The sequence below is a fragment of the Populus alba genome, chromosome 1 (assembly GCF_005239225.2).
Source record: "Populus alba chromosome 1, ASM523922v2, whole genome shotgun sequence".
NCBI classification, from domain to species: Eukaryota; Viridiplantae; Streptophyta; class Magnoliopsida; order Malpighiales; family Salicaceae; genus Populus; species Populus alba.
Window position 1 is genome coordinate 52,953,463 of NC_133284.1, and position 16,028 is coordinate 52,969,490.

The following is a 16,028-nucleotide window of genomic DNA, read 5'->3' on the forward strand; positions in this document are numbered from 1 at the left end:
AGTAGTGGAGCGTTAGAATTTTTAAAAGACAAAACAGGGACAAGTGGGAGACGAAGAAAAAGACAAAAGTAGGTGTTCTAAGATACATCATATATATGACAATAATAAAACAACCGTTTAAAAACAAAATTCACATAGTGCAATTTACATAGTACAATTTAAAAATAAAAAAAAACAAAATCCACCTTATTTTTTTTATTTCAACCTTTTCTATTAACATGTTTCATAATTGGTCATGGTATTTTGTTTTGATTTTCTCTATGTTTGTCTTCTTCTACAGTTAAAAAACATAAAGTTTTTAGGTTTGAGCTTTGTCGCGTAAAATATTTTAATGTAGACGGAAGCTAAAAACATCAATAATTAAAAAAACACAATTTTTAATGAATGAAAATGAACTGCAAGTATGAACTTTTTAAATTTACAAGTTTATTTTTTTTTAAATAAATAATAATAAAGTCTATAATAATAATAATAATAATAGTTATAAAATCCGAGCCGGTAGTTGACCCGGCAAAATGACCGGGTCATGGGTTTTGTGGGACAACCCGAGTCAACCCCTCTTCTTGAATATAAAGATTAAAGAAATCAAACTGATACATCATCTCTATACCGCAAAACCCAGTGATGAATTGCTTACCTTTTCCTATCCATTTTTAGCATAAGCAGCTGAATGAAAAAATAAAATACCTGTGTAACTAAAATTTAAGCAGTAGAACAAATATAGAATGTATTAGCTTCCAACAAATCCAAAAGATTCCTTAAAATCACAATAAATCATAAAACATAAGAAAAAAAATGAAGAATGAAACCGACAACAACAAAGTTCATGTTTGCAAATCATATCAGAGAAACATGTTTCTCTTCATAGGTGACTAAAGGATGGTTGTCAAATGAATACTTTTTTTCAGTTACTTGTTCCAATCCGAAGAAGAGCTTAAAAAGCATGGAAAAAGGAGTGAATCATTCAAAATCTGCAGCAATTGTTTGCAATAGGAAATCTCAACAATGAAAAAATAAGCAGTGTAAGGAAAATAGAGCACCTGTAGAAATAAACACCCATTTCTCCGATGAAATCTCAACCAATTATTTGTTTTGCAAAAGATAACAGAGAAGGAAATTAGGGGCGGGCTGCTCTTCTCAGAAAATTAGGGCAGAGACTAATTAATTAGTTGTTCAACTTTCGTTTTGCTGCCAGCGACTCAAAGGAAAGTTAATGTATATATATGCCGGGTCTCGCCCCGGTTTGACCGGGTCACGGGTTGACCCACCAGGTCGACCGGGTTTGACCGGTTTTTTGCGCAAGCCGGTTTTTAACCTTGCCCGGACCGGTCCAGCCACCGGGTCGACCCGCCGGGCCGGTCCGGGTTTAATAACTGTGACAAAGATCATGCATATCACATACGTCCCGGGTCGACCCGCCGGGCCGATCCGGGTTTAATAACTGTGACAAAGACCATGCATATCACATACGTTGATTTAATTGAACCATTAAAGAAGAAGGAAAAGGAGAGCAGACAAATCATAGTTTTGAAACCCGACCCGGTCATTGACCCGGTCGACCTTCTGGGTCACGGGTCAGGTGGGTTGACCCGGGTTAACACGGGTCAACCCAAAAAAACCTATATAAAAAAAAAAAACATAATTAATTACAATACAACACTTACTTAAACCAAATTTAAATTATAAACCAACAACATAAATGAATTGTTAAACCAAACTCTAAATTACTCAATTTTTTCCTCTACACTTTTGCATGGTGAGCATTGCCTTCAAATTTTATGGTCTCATGATTGATGTTGAAGCAATGGTGATAATGCTGATAACTAGACCATGCTGAAATGAACTTTTCAATATTGCCCATCTAAGAAGGTTAGTTTGATACTGGCATAATAATTACAAGAGATTAACTAGGGAAAGTTACTCTCTTGATTGCCTTCTGAACATTTTTATATTACATCTTACATCAAGCAGTTATCCTTCATATAAAGCTAATTTCCAGTACCACCTGCTTAAAGAAACAGCAGACTAGGAGATTGAGTTGGAAAGGAATAAAAAAAAGAAATCATGTATAGGTTTTACTGCAAAGGATTATATATTTGTTACGAATCCAGAGCGGATGAGAAATGCTAACAACTTAGGCGTTTGTCAGCAATTCAGATCCTGAACCTCGGATCTAATGGTATATCAGGTTCTTTCCCTTATGATGAACTCTCCGAACTCAAGAACTTAACCATCCTTTTTCTTCAATCCAACAACTTCTCTGGCCCATTGCCTTCAAATTTCTCAGTCTGGAATAATCTCACAATTCTTAATATTTCCAATAATGGCTTCAATGGGAGCTTTCCTCCTTCAATATCAAATTTGACTCACCTCACATCTTTGAACCTTGCTAACAACTTCCTTTCAGGCAATATTCCTGATATAAATGTCTCTAGTTTGCAACAGCTAGAATTAGCCAACAATAATTTTACTGGAAGTATGCCCAAGTCTCTTCAAAGATTTCCAAGTTCTGCATTTTCTGGTAACAATCTTTCATCAGAAAATGCCCTTCCCCCTGCTCTTGTTTCTAATACGTTGCAGATATATACTTTCAAGTGAAGAACGATGAAGACATTTTGCAAACACTTACTACAGAAAATGAGATACATGAGCAGCAGATTAAGGTAGAAATATGAACAAACAACACAAACTCGTCAAATGAACAAATCAGACGCCTTTATTTCTCTAAAATTCCTCTTCGTTAATCACTAATTACAAAAACAACACAAACAAACCTCGAATAATTAAGTTCATAAAACATGCTAGAAACAGAGACCGTGTTGTTTGTTTGCATAGAAACAGAGACTGTTGCTCAAAATCATAAAGAAAAGAAACATAGAAATCATGCCAGGATGGTTGAATGATTATGTAGCAGTTGTATGAATCGACAGAGAGTTCATCAAGAAGTGATGAAGAACACAGACGAATTGAATTGATGAAGAAAATACAGACACTGTAGCAGCAATCGGGTTAGAGAAACATACCTGAGGGCTGAGGTTTCTTCTTCTGCGAAATCGATTGAAGAACCCAGAAGTATGAACTTGAATCGCAGCGAGTGAAGAAACACAGAAGTATGAACTTGAAACTGAAATTGATGCCAGAACCTAGAAATGAGAAAACGCGAAGAATAAACAAAACAGAGAGTGAAAGAAGGAGATTCAAACCTTTTTCGCAGAGATCAATGGTTAATTCGTTCTTCTTCTGCTTCGTTCAATTCGGGCGACACAGATTAGGTCTTCGTTCTTCGTTCGATTGCTTCGTTCTTCTTCTGCTTTGCTTTCCGGTGCGATTGTATATTTTAGAGTCATTAAACAGCGTCGTTTAATGACAGGGGGAGTAAAAAAAAATAGTGGCCGGGTCGACCCACCGGGTGGACCGGATTTGATCGGGCCAATTCCCAAGCGGGTTTTGGCCTCCACCCGGACCGGTTCCATGCCCGGGTCGGCCGGGTCCCGGGTCGACCCGCCGGGCCGGTCCGGGTTTAAAAACTATGAGACAAATAATTGCAGCCATATTACCTGTTTAGCATGTTTTTCAAATTCCAATGCCAAACTAATCATCAGACCCATCATCACCATCATCACCATCATCTTCCTTCTCCTTCTTCCCAACCATTATTTCGGGTCCACGTTCTGTAAGTGCTGATTGGTGCAGAGCAATGTGTTTTCATTTGGTATTCAATTTCATAAACATTACTTTACTCTCAAATTAAATTGCTACAATTATATTATACCCTTAACCAAACTACTAGTTTACTATTCCTCATAGTTATCAGACTAGATTCGAAGGTTCACCGGTCAAGACCTGGGTTATATGGGTTGACCCGGGGCAACCCAGAAAAAAATATATTTAAAATTGTAATATTTCATATGAAAAAATTAAGAAGCAATCAATGTGAATATAGGCTATACATATTATAAATAATGAAGTTTAAAAAAATATTTGGAAAGTATTTTAAACCAAATATATTTGTGAATATATTTTTTTTATCATACATTGAAAATATACTATGTTAGTATGTTTATCTTTTCAAGTTAAAGTATTCAAACCAAAAAGGTTTTTTTATCAGACATTGAAAAAAAATAACTTTTTTCTTGTGAATATAGAGTATATATACTAAAGGGTTTCAGATCCTACATTGAATAAATAATTTTTTTCTTGTGAAGATAGAATATATATACTAAAGGGTTTCGGATCTCACATTGGAAAAATAGAGCATTCTTTTAGTATTTGTGTAGTGAACTTTGAATAGGGTTACTAATCAACTAAAATATATTTTTTAAAAAAAGATGAGTCACTGGCTAGAAGAAAAAACACATTTTAAAAAAAAAAATCGGGTCTCAACCAGGTTTTGCTAGGTCGCCAAGGTCATGGGTCAACCCAGCAGATCAACCATGTTTTTGTTTATCCCAATCTTTTACCTTATGTAGACCTATTCAGCCATCAAATCAACCCACCAGACCAGTCTAGATTTAATAATTATGCTATTCCTATCTAGCTATTGTATCCTTTTAGCAAGAGTCATTGCTAATTATTATAATCCATTAGTAGTCCATTAAAACTAGTTCTTGACAACTTCACTCACTACTTCTACTTCATTTGTAGCATACGTGAGTCATTATCCATTTTCAATTTCATTCCAAATCACTTTCTTTTGATAAATCAATTTATAAAATATTTTTACAAAACCTCCTGTTGAAGAATAAGGAGGAGGATGTAAAGTTGTTAAAAGAAAAAGGATGATTAGTTATTTTTCTTGTTTTACAACTATAGTAAGTTATGCATTCTTTTCTTTATAACCACCTTGTTAAACATGCTGCTGGTGTGGGAATAATTTCCTTTTACATGGGAAAGGCTGACTCATCAGCCTTGATACTTGTATATATATATTCCTTCTGTTTCTGCATTGTAATTAGAACGAGACAATCAGAATAATAAGATTGCATTGGAGAGTTAACAGCCAAAACATCTTTGTTCTCTATTTCTCTTCTTTTCCTTTGGTTTTCAGCCTTTACAACCCTCAGCATGTCTTTCATGGTATCAGAGCTTCGGTTATTTAACTAGCAATGGAAAAAGATGTTGAAAATCAACAATCACCACCATTTACTGCAAAATCAACCTCACGTTTCCATAACCTCTCTGAACCAAACAATCCATACAGACTTGATCATTGAGATACGTTAGTTCTTGGTTTGGTGACTGATCTCTTAACTACAGAAAACTATGTTACTTGGGCAAGAGCCATGAAGAGGGCCCTTAGAGCCAAGAACAAACTTGGTTTTGTTGATGGCAGTATCACAAAACCTTCAGATCCCAATGATCCTTTTCTAGAAGCGTGGGAAAGATGCAATGATATGATTGTTTCATGGATTCACAACTTTGTAAGTTATTCATTAAAGTCTTCTTTCATTCTTTTCGACAATGCATATGATATTTGGAATGAGCTTTGTGAGAGACTTACCTAGCAAAATAGTCCACGAATATTTCAACTAAAAGGTGCTCTACCCAACTTAACTTAGGGAAATGATTTAGTTAATGTTTATTATGGAAAGCTGAAAACAATTTGGGATGAGTTAACCTTTCATTGTCCCATGCCAAAGTGTTCTTGTGGACAGATGAAAATGCTGATTGATCGATACCAACAAGATTGTGTAATCCAGTTTTTCATGGGTCTAAATGAAACATATTCCAATGTAAGGGATCATATCATGTTAATAAATCCCATACCACAAGTCAGTAAATTTTTTTCTCTTATTCAACAGCAGGAAAAACAACACCAAATGTTATCTCGTACATCTACTCCTGAATCAATGGCTTTTCTTGCCAAAAACACATCCACAACCTTCAGGTCATTTAACAGACCCTACTATCCATACTGAAAAATTCAATGGCATCTCTTAGAAGATTGTTTTAAAGCAGGAAATGCCACACCACCTACTTGCAGCCATTGTCATATGAGTGGCCATCTGGCAGAAAAATGTTACAAGTTATTAGACTATCCTCCTATTCATAAATTGCATAACAAGGAAAGACGATCAAATATGCATACTAGACAATTCAATGTCATTATAGCTGAAGATTTTCCCAAAAATCAAGTTGACAAGATGAATTTGATTTCAAATCAGTATTAGAAAATCTTGCAGTTGCTTCATGAGAAACAAAATCCAACAGGCACTCCTCCAATGGCTAATTTTACGAGTCTACCATCAATGTCTGGTATCACAACTTGCCTCTCTACTTACTCTCATAAATCTTTTGATATTAATAATGTTCATTGGATCATAGACACAGGAGCTCCAGATCATACGATCTGCAGCACCATATTTTTTTACAAAAATAACAGCTATTGTGTCCTATAATGTTAAACTTCCAAATGGTCAAGAGGTTCCAGTCACACACATAGGCACTGTCAAACTCTCCACATTAATCACTCTTGAGAATGTTTTGTGTGTTCCTTTTTTCACTTTCAATCTCCTTTCGACTCCTACATTAACCAGAAATGTCTTCTGTTGTTTTGTTTTCCTTTCCACTGCTTGTTTTCTGCAGGACCTCATGTCATAGACAACGATTGGATTGGGTGAAATGAAGAATGGTCTCTACCATCTTAAGCATGTTGAAGTATCTCCAGATGCCTTGATGTGCACACTATCCAAGTATTTCGACAATAATCGTTTGCATTCTGTTTGTACCACAAATATCAATCATCGTTTTGGCTTATGGCATTATCGCCTAGGCCATATTTCCAATTCCAGATTACAATTGATTAGAGATCCTGTTGTAATCCAAACCACACGTTCTACTATTAACATAGCTTCTTGTTTGATTTGTCCTTTGGCAAGGCATCATAGACTTCCTTTTGATCAAAACCTACATAAATCTTCTTCCAATTTTGAACTTCATTGTGATCTATGGGGGCCATGTTCTGCTGCAGCTTATGATGGAAGTAGATACTTCTTAACCATTGTTGATGACTTGTCTCGTAGTAAATGGTTATATTTGCTCAGATATAACTCAGACACACGGAAATTTATAAAATCATTTTGCAACCTTATTCACACTCAATTTGGAGCCAAGGTTAAGTATCTAAGAAGTGACAATGGAGCTGAATTTCACATGTAAGATTTTTTCCATAAAAATGGCATCATTCACCAAAGAGCCTGTGTAGAAACTCCCCAACAGAATGGGATAGTTGAGAGAAAACATTAACATATCTTAAATGTTGCTAGAGCTCTTAGATTCCAAGCTAATTTACCTCTTGAGTTCTGGCATGATTGTGTCCTCACTGCCACATACATTATCAACCGCATTCCTACTCCTCTACTACAAAATAAAACACCTTATGAAGCAATTTTCCATACTGATCCCACATATCATCACCTGCGAGTGTTTGGATGTCTTTGCTTTGCAACCACCATAGGTGAGGGCAGAAGGAAATTTGATTCTTGAGCAAGAAGGTGTGCTTTTATTGGTTATCCTTTTAGAGTCAAAGGCTATAAATTGGTAGATTTAGAAACATATGAAATCCTTTTGTCTAGAGATGTGGTATTTCACGAACAAATTTTCCCTTTCAAACTACCTATACCCCAACCTCTCCATTCTGATACACTACTTCCTCTGGCTCAACCTCAACCATTTGATTCTGGTTATTTTCCTATTTTAGAACCTTCACAACATCCCATTCTTGATACTTCTTCCCCACCTACCACTTCCATCAATTTATCTTCAGGCACAAATATTTTCCCTGACACACATGATCAATATCTTTAGCCTGAATCACAATCATCGGATTTTGTTTCTTTTTCACCTCACATACCACAAACTCCTACCCCTCACCTTTATGTTCGCAAATCTGCTAGGCCAAAACAGGCTCCCAAATACTTACAGGATTTTCATTGTCAATTGGCTTCTTTCAATTCATCCAATCCAATCCAAAACACAACAGCTGAGGCTCCTTCAGGTAATGCAATTCATTTGAGTAAATATCTTTCATACAATACATTCTCTTTACCATTTGAAGTCTTCTCTACTTCCATTTCTTCTCACACCGAACCCGCAAACCTATGCTCAAGCTGTTAATGACCCTCATTGGTGCATGGCCATGAAGGATGAATTGAAAGCTTTAGAGGCTAACCAGACATGGATCTTGACTGATCTGCCTGCTGGAAAAAGACCTATTGCCTGCAAATATGTCTATAAGATAAAATACAATTCTGATGGTAGTATTGAAAGATATAAGGCAAGGTTAGTGGCCAAAGGTTACACCTAAGAAGAAGGTATTGACTATCACGAATCTTTCTCTCCCGTTGCTAAACTTATTACATTACGTTGTCTCCTAGCCATAGCAGTTGTGAAAGGTTGGGGCCTGTATCAGTTTGACGTCAACAACCCTTTTCTTCATGGCGACTTACATGAAGAAATATACATGAAACGTCCTCCTGGGTACACTCAAGGTCGTTCTCATCAAGTTTGCAGACTTCTTAAGAGTCTTTACTGGTTAAAGCAGGCCTCACGACAATGGTACTCAAAATTATCTACCTCTTTACTTAAGTTCTGTTTTTATCAGTCCAAGGTAGATTATAGTTTGTTCATCAAAGAAGACAATCGATCGTTCACAGCCCTACTAGTATATGTTGATGATATTGTTGTAGCAAGTGACTCTCCTGCTGTTATCGAAGATATTAAAGTATTTTTCAACAATCAATTCAAAATCAAAGACTTGGGACAGTTGAGGTATTTTCTAGGACTTGAAATTGCCAGAACTTCACAAGGAATATAGATTTGTCAAAGGAAATATGCTTTAGATATTCTAGCTAACTTTGGCATTCTCGGCTCTCGACCTTCTAAGCTTCCTATGGATCAAAACTTAAAGCTTAGTAAAGAGGAGGGCACCCTTCTATTTGATTCTACCTATTACAAGCAGCTCGTTGGAAAACTTTTATACTTGACCATTACAAGGCTAGACATTTCCTATAGTGTTCAAATTCTCATTCAATTTATGGATCATCCTACTGATTTTCACTTAGCTGCAGCCTTCAAGATCTTGAAATACATCAAAGGAGCTTTAGACCAGGGTCTCTTCTTTTCTTCAGAAGATAACCTAGACATCATGACATATTGTGATTCAGACTGGGCATCTTATCCTGATACCAGACATTCTGTTTTTGGTTTCTACATCTTCCTTGGTTCATCCTTAATCTCTTGGAAATCCAAGAAGCAATTAGTGGTCTCTCGATCGTCAGCAGAAGCTGAGTATCACACCATGGCCATCACTAGCTCAGAAATAACTTGGTTGTGTTTTCTTCTAATAGATCTTCGAATCCATCATCCTCACCCCGCTGCATTACATTGTGACAACCAAGCTGCATTGCATATTGCTTCGAATCCTTTTTTCCATGAAAGAACCAAGCATATTGAGTTAGATTGTCACCTTATTCGTGATGACAAAATCCAAGCAGGTGTCTTATGGACTGCCTATGTCTCTAACAAATGTCAATTGGCAGATGTGTTCACAAAAGCATTACCTGCCTATCTATTATCTTCTCATATGTCCAAGATGGGCATTGTCAACTACTATGCTCCATCTTGCGGGGGGAATGTTGAAGAATAAGGAGGAGGATGTAAAGTTGTTAAAAGAAAAGGGATGATTAGTTATTTTTCTCGTTTCACAGCTATAGTCAGTTATGCATTCTTTTCTTTATAACCACCCTGTTAAACATGTTGCTGGTGTGTGAATAAATTCCTTTTGCATAGGAAAGGCTGACTCATCAGCCTTGATACTTGTATATATATTCCTTTTGTTTCTGCATTGTAATTGCAACCAGACAATCAAAATAATAAGATTGCATTGGAGAGTTAACAGCCATAACGTCTTTGTTCTCTATTTCTCTTCTTTTCCTTTAGTTTTCAACCTCTGCAACCCTCAACATTTCTTTCACCTTCATTTCATATATTCGCAAACATCACATATAAGCAAATTAATTTAAACTTAGCAAGTGTTATATCTTCTTTTAAAGATTGTAATACATATAGTTGAGGCAATTACATTTTTTTGGAGTTATAAACTAATTTCAATTACATTTGCAATCATATATTATTCATCTGGTAATTTCTTTTATAGAATTTATAATAAACTCTAAAAAAAATTATTTTGAAAAACAAAGTTGATGGACATAACCACGGGCATGCTAATATTATAAGTTTAAATATCGTAATTTTAGTTATATTTTAATAAATTATCAATTATGTGTCCAAGTATTTTGATTTTTAGATTGAAAATTTTTTATATAAAAAAAAGGGTAGAAAAAGCTTGTATATTTAGTTTTTGTAAAGTGCGGGCTTTGAAGTGTGGACTCTTGGGAGATCTAAAAGACCCTGCAACTAGATTTGTTTGTTTGCAACCTGACACGGCAATTCTAGTTTTGCCTTTGAAAATGAATTTCTAATACCTTTTTCCATGAAAAAGTATTGACCTTCATAAATAGAAATAGAATTCATCAATTATTTTGTTTGTAGAACATGAATGAGAAAGAAACGTCAAGATATAAACTTAATTAATAAATATATAGTTGGTTTTGTTTTACAAGAAAGAATTTTTTTGTCCTAGAAAAGAGTAATTGAATTCTAGTTGAATAGAAACACGAAATTATTTATTCCTATACAAGATTAAGTCAAGATTAACCACTCATTTGTGTAAGGCAAGACCATATTATTATTATTATTATTATTATTATTATTATTATTATTATTATTATTATTATTATTATTTCCCCAACAACAAACAATTATTATTATTATTATTTTAGGGGCCACCTAGTCCTTTGCTAGAAACTTTACATCCAAAAATTCCTTCACTGATCTTTTGCTCATTTTCAAACCGAAGAGTCCTGTACTAACAAAAGCTTTTTTATAGGATGCTATGTTTTCTTACCCACCTCACGAACATGATCATGAACACAAGCCTGAGATGTTTTCTTACCCACCTCACGAAAAAAAATCACCGACTTTATTTGCATCCAATCTTTGGAGGTAATCTTGCAAATCAACATTGATTTCTCTTTGCTTGTTTCGTGGAGATAGGATCAGATTTTGAAAGCTGAATCTTGCATCAAAATTGAAAGGATGGCTGCTGGTCTTGGAGGGAGGCTGATTGAGTGAGCATGTTTGGCATAAAATCTGTAATGGATTCTGAGAGTTAAAGCCTGATTTCTTGTATCATGATTGTAGCTAACATATCATAGAACATTTTTCTCTCATTTTCTTGCCACCATGAGAATCAATTGGGATCTAAATTAGGCCCTAATATTGCACGAAGATCAGTCTTCCTTGCCCACAAATCTGCAGAGCACATGAACAAAACGACGTTGTTTCCTTTGAATCTTCATCTTTTATTCTCCCGTCCTTTAATCAAAATGCATCGTTTCAATTAATTTGAAACAACGCCGTTTTAGGCCTTAGGGTTTCTTTTCTAATTAAACCAGGCCCATCTTCATATAAGTCCCTGTATTTAAGTGTTTTTTTCATTTCAGTCATTGGTCTATGAATCTTTCTTAACTAGGTCAATTTCATCCTTTTCCTCTTACTTTCTTTCAATTATACCCCTTGCAGAATATGTCCTCTAAATTCTCTGCTTTATCCATTTCCGTGCTTTGGTACTTCAATTCTTCATTTTTAAGCCAAATTGCCTTCTAATTTCAATTTTTTTTAATTTAATTTTCTAACTTGATTATTTGTTCCAAACTCATCTTTGAACCTCAATTTCTTTCAATTTTAGCTAATTTGAGCTCATTTCTCTTCAACTCAGATCTCAATTATGACTTTAAAATTTACAAATTTTATTTTTGCTTGTGATACTCAAATGTTTTGTCCAATTGCAACCCTATATGATCAAAGACCAATATTATATTTTTTAAACCCTTCACTCTTATAAAAACAATTTATATGATTATAAATAGGAAAAAATATTTTTTAGAAATTACATATTATTTTTTTAGTTTTTCTTTTTAATTAGAGATAAGTGAAAGGTTAATACAACTCCTAATAATTAGTTTCATGTAAAAAATAAAAATAAAAATAGTAACCAAAATTTTATTTTAGTTATAAAGTTAATAAAATTTTAAATATATTTTAATTGAATTAAATATTTCAATACAAAATTTATGTTCTTATACAGTTATATATTAATTCTAACAAATAATATGATTTCTATGTTTAAATTTTGGTATTAATAACGCATACAACAATGCGGCAGTTAAGATTTTTAGATAAAAAAATCATTAAAAATAAAAATAAGCTAGCACATTTGTTACATAACTAAAAAAAATTGATTTTTTTCTTTAAATTAATTCTTTTATACAGTTTTAATATGTTAATGTCAAAAATAAATTTTAAAAATAAAAATATTATTTTTTATATATTTTCAAAAAGTATTTTGAAAAGTATTTATTATTATTATTTTAAAAAAAAATTGCAAGTATTAACAATCATAGTTTCTACTTTAAAATATGAAAATGTTGCAGAAAACTAAGGTAGCCGGTCATGTGGGCTCAATGAACCTCCTACAGTTGGCCTAACCTAAATTCTTCAGTACAAGTTGATTATGGAAAAGGCACCTTCGGGGGTGTTTGCATGCATTTTAATTGGAGTCTTGAATATATTTTTGAAAGTTTTTTTTTAGTTTAAATTGATTTTTTTATGATTTTAGATTATTTTGATATGATAAAATCAAAAATTAATTTTTAAAAATTATTTTAATCCATTTCTAAATAAAAAAAATCTTGAAAAAAATAATATTTACCACTACTCTAAACACCCTCTGACAACAAAGCCTTGGGGGGCAAGGGGTGCCACTGGTTTCTTACCTGGTTTGTTCTTTCCAAAAAGCAGGACAGTTTATATAAAAGTAAACAAATTATGGAGTAACAAGTTCTTAGGACATCAATGAAGGGAATATCTTTTTGTGTGGATGATGTTTTGTTTTAGAAAGTAATTCTCGAGAGCCTGCATTCCAGTGGAATTCCTAACTAAATCAATGTGCTTAAAATGCTCATATTCTAAATATTTTTAGCAATTCCTAATAATTTTTAATTTTACAAGGAATGAAATTTGTTCCTGATAATTTCTAATTCAAATTTTGTTTTCTTTGTCTTGGTTTTTTAGCATATCCTTTCTTTGTATTTTTAGATGTAATTTTTATATACCAGTATAAAATCAAGTCATAGATATTAAGTTTAGGTAAAATTTTTACATCATAGATAAGTTAACTTTCTAATTCCTAATAATTGTCTATTCCCAATTTTACATCAGTATATTGCATCACCTTATGCTTATGCTGGATGACATAATAGCCCTCTGAAATTTTTGGATGACGAGTTCTTTTCATTGAATCTACACCTTTGCAAATGATACCCATTAAGCTAAGTTTTGACTTATCTCTGTTATCTAAAAATCTATAGTTTTTCTACATGTTCTCTAGGTATGAACTGATCTTGTTATCAACAGATTAAACAATAAGCATACTTTGTTAAATTTGAGATGACCTGAAAGGGTGCTTTGTGGTCCCTGTAACAGCATAGTAAAATCATTACTGTATATTGTTTTGAGAGGGCATATTTTCCGTAGTCTTAAGATCATTCTAAGAATTTCGACTATCTCATCCATTGCATCTCTTCCCACTAATTGGGTATAACACCAAGGATGGACTTGTGCCATAACTTGCTGATCATGCATTATCTATTTCCCTTGGCATATATGCTTGTGTTCGGCGAAAACAATGGGAAGGTGCATTTTGGGTCTTACAGCAGATGAAGGAAAAGGGTGTGCAACCCATGGACTTGTTATTGAGGTAATAGCTGTTTTTACTATCCATGGTTCTTATCAATATTTCACATCAGCAGAACCTGTATCTTAGATTCTTAGCAATACCTTGTTGTATGAGTTTATCATTATTCTGATAAACAGCTAGTCATGGTTGCTGACTTGCTCTTTAAGATAGGTGCTCAATCTAGCATCTTTTAGGGTGGTTTTGGTGTGAAATTGTTGAATTCATGTCTCAGAAGCTGTTGATGAAGAAGTTGCTGATGAAGAAACAGCTGATGTGGAATCTACTGTCGTGGAAGCTGTTATTAGTTTTAGTTTTAATAAAACACTAGCTATTTGAATTAGTCAATTTCTGTTAGGATTGCTATAATCCTTTTATTTGAATATTATCCTTTGAATTCTGTTACGTAACAGCAGGAGATAATGTTGTTGTTGCTTGCCTTTAAAGCTTCAATTTGTTCAATGTTTTGTATGTGCTGCATAATCAATAAAACAGTGCATTCAGCAAGAAGCTGTTTTTATTCTCTTTTGTATTTTCTTCTGTTTAAATCCAACAGATTGGTATCAGAGCCGATTTTTTCTTAAGAGATCTGTGAGACAGAGAGAGCCTAAACACTTACCATTCTTCTAAAAAACCAATCAAAACAAAATGAATTCAGAAGCCTCCGGAAATTTAATGGCATCACCAGTATTTGATGGAACAAACTATCAAGTTTGGGCTGTTCGAATGAAAGCTTATCTTGATGCAAATGATCAGTGGGAAGCCGTTGAAAACACATATGAGGTTCCTCTTTTGCTTGACAATCCAACTATAGCTCAAATGAAAAATTATAAGGAGAGTAAGCAAAAGAAATCAAAGGCAAAAGCTAGCCTATTTGCAGTTGTCTCGTCTTCAATCTTCACCAGAATCATGACTCTGAAGACAACAAATGAGATATGGAATTTTCTCAAAAGGGAATATGAAGGGAATGAACGAGTGAAGGGCATGCAAGTTTTAAATCTCATTAGAGAATTTGAGATGCAAAGAATGAATGAATCAGAGACTATCAAGGTTTACTCTGACAAACTTCTTGACATTGTAAACAAAGTAAGACTTCTTGGTACTGAATTTACTGATTCTAGAATTGTTCAGAAAATTCTTGTTACAGTTCCTGAAAAGTTTGAAGCTACAATATCATCAATAGAAAACTCAAAGGATGTATCAAGCATCACTTTGGCAGAGTTACTGAATGCATTGCAGGCTCAAGAACAAAGAAGACTCATGAGGCAAGCAGGTTCTGTGGAAGGTGCTTTTTTTGCAAAATCACAGAACAACATACAACAAAGAAACAAAAATTACAGCAATAGCAACACAACATTTCCTCTGTGTTCTTACTACAAAAAATCCAACCATCCACATAGCAGATGTTGGTGGAGGCCGGATATAAAATGTCACAGATGTGGACAACTAGGACACATTGGAAGGGTATGCAAATCTCAACAACAACAGCAGCAGCAAGAAGAAGTCAAAACCGTTGTTGAACAACCTGAAGATGAACAAATGTTTGTAGCATCATGTTTTGTTGCTAATAACTCAACAGAAAGCTGGCTTATATACAGTGGTTGTACCAGCCACATGACCTATGATAAAGAGCTTTTCAAAAGGCTTGACAGAACAATTATTTCCAAAGTAAGAATTGGAAATAGGGCATGTCTTGCAGTAAAGGGTAAAGGAACGGTGGCAATCAAAGGCAACACAAGTTTAAAATTAATTTCTGATTTCTTATATGTTCCTGAAATTAATCAAAATCTTTTGAGTGTTGGTCAGCTGCTTGAGAAAGGATATAAGGTGCTGTTTGAAGACAAGTTTTGCTTGATTACTGATGCACAAAACAAGGAAGTATTTAAAATTCAGATGCAAAGTAAAAGCTTTGCCTTGAATTTTACAAAAGAAGAACAAGCAGCAGTACAATGCTTTGGCATAGAAGATTGGGGCACTTTCATCATGCAACTATACTCTTTATGAAAAACAACAATCTTGTGAAAGGCCTACCTGACTTAGAAGAAGATCTTCCATTGTGTGCAGCCTGTCAGTATGGGAAGCAGACAAGACTTCCATTCCCACGCAATAAAAGCTGGAGAGCTACACAGAAACTACAGCTAGTGCACACTGATGTGGGAGGACCTCTGAAAAT

General features: G+C 34.3%; 1 long non-coding RNA gene across 1 annotated transcript; it reads right to left on the reverse strand.

Annotated features, from left to right (window-relative positions):
* Positions 1-827: 827 nt before the first annotated feature.
* LOC140955949 (uncharacterized) lies at positions 828-3,341 on the reverse strand. The gene is made up of 4 exons (XR_012170729.1): positions 3,204-3,341; positions 3,024-3,124; positions 1,041-1,619; positions 828-971 (listed from the first exon to the last, which is right to left on the reverse strand). It is a non-coding gene; the product is annotated as an uncharacterized lncRNA (long non-coding RNA).
* Positions 3,342-16,028: the final 12,687 nt, after the last annotated feature.